Source organism: Octopus bimaculoides, chromosome 7 (assembly GCF_001194135.2).
Source record: "Octopus bimaculoides isolate UCB-OBI-ISO-001 chromosome 7, ASM119413v2, whole genome shotgun sequence".
NCBI classification, from domain to species: domain Eukaryota; kingdom Metazoa; phylum Mollusca; class Cephalopoda; order Octopoda; family Octopodidae; genus Octopus; species Octopus bimaculoides.
In genome coordinates this window covers 90,927,744-90,929,784 of record NC_068987.1, presented here as the reverse complement: position 1 = coordinate 90,929,784, position 2,041 = coordinate 90,927,744, and positions in this window count along the sequence as shown.

Below are 2,041 nucleotides of genomic sequence, written 5' to 3'. Positions count from 1 at the left end.
ATTACAGACAATACAAGAGCACAAAAATGAGGTTTATATTGAGTGAAAAGAAACCAACAGAAAAAGAAAAGAATTTTAACACAAATAGTTCCCCCAATTTGGAAAATTCAAGGGAAGCCCTACATGAAGGGCCTTTGCAACTCTCACTCTTCCCTTCATTAAACACATCACAAGGCACCAACTCTATTCTCACCTTCCTCTTCAGGTGGTACAAGACAAAGTTGATGAGGGTTTGGCCAAAGAGGAAGATACTTACCTTGAAAGCATTCAAATAAATCAACCAGACCAGTTTTGTTGCTATGACCACCATACAAAAGATTAGTTGTATGCCTCTGCCAAAAGAATGCGGCTCAGCTGATAACTAGATTTGTCCATCCTACATGCAACAGCATCGTTTCAACACATGCCCACAAATTAGTAAACACACTGACACAGAACAATCGCCCACAGGATGGGTTGCAATGCCTGGCATTTATTCTTCATATGTGGGGTTTATTAATTAAGTTTAAAGTATATATTGGAGTTGATTCCACCCATCAACTGAATAGGTTTGTTAACACAGATTATGGAGAAAAAAAATCTTTCACCAATAATAAATGTTACATGATTGTCCAGCTCCAGGATGGCCTGGCATTTTCCTTTCATTAGTTGACAAGAGCAAAAGAGTTTGTCTAGTGGGTAAGACTGAACAAACTGAAGACAGTTTTCTCTAAAGCCAAGCCGCTCCCCCATCACATTAAGATTTCCTTTGGAAAGAAAAGTGAGAGTGGAGAGAGATGGTGCCCCCATCAGCAAACTGGCTAAAAGGAGTAAGTGTGAGTGGCAAGTAAGACTAGAGTGAGGAATACAGCTGGGAGAGGATACTTGCCTTTGGTAAAGTTATCTGAGACCTGTGAAAATATTTGATTCTAAGACAAGGGCTTCTAACATTTTTGCAATTTTGTCACCATTTCCCCAATGTTTAATGTATATATATCATCTTTTTACCTTCATGGCTCAAACAGAATTCATTGAGGCAGATTTTCTATGGCTGGATGCCCTTCTTGTCATCAACCCCTACTGATTCCAAGCAAGGTAATAAAATCCCCATAGCCAGACATGATTTTGAAGAAGACTGGAAACAACCTTGCTTATATGATAAGGATGGAATTCATTGAGGTGGCAAGATGGCAGAATTGTTACCTGGACAAAATTCTCAGTGGTGTTTCATCTACGTTAAGTTCAAATTCCACAGGGATTCATAAGATAAGTACCAGCTGAGCACAGGGGGTCGATGTACTTGGCTTCCCCGCTCCCACAAAATTGCTAGCCTTGTGCCAAAATTTGAAACCATAATGATGCTGCTCATTTACAACCATCACGATATCAAGGCAACAGTATACACGCACACACACACGACAGGCTTCTTTCAGTTTCATCAACCAAATCCACTCACAAGGCTTTTGTCATGCAGGGCTATAGTAGGAGACACTTATTTAAGGTGCCACACAGTAGGACTGAACCCAAGACCACATAGTTGGAAAGCAAGCTTCTTAACCATCCAGCCCTGCCTGCCCCTACAGAAGTATTACAAAATTATGTGAGATCAAAATATTTTATCTCGGATTATTTTGGGATTAGTATCCCTTCCACAGGACAAACGAGGGCTCAAATCTATTATCATTGCTCAGATATCCTCATAAGAGGATAACGCTGTCTTCTCACTGCCACTTCTACCATTACATGACAGCCTCTACTTCTAATAGTCAGCTAGTGGTTCTTATTTTATCAACCCTGGTAGGCAAAGTTGACCTCAATGGAATTTGAACTCAGAACGTAAAGGTAACGACTTAAATATCAATTTGGTGTGTCTATCTTTCACGTGTTTCTGTCATTAGACTGCAGAAAATTCCGGTGGTTTGAGATTCTTGGAAGAAAGGATTAGGTATAGAGGTTAGTCTAGATTAGTGGTTCCCAACCTGGGGCTCGTGGACCCCTGGTGGTCCATGAACTAAATTTAAAATTTCATATATATATATATATATATATATATATATATATA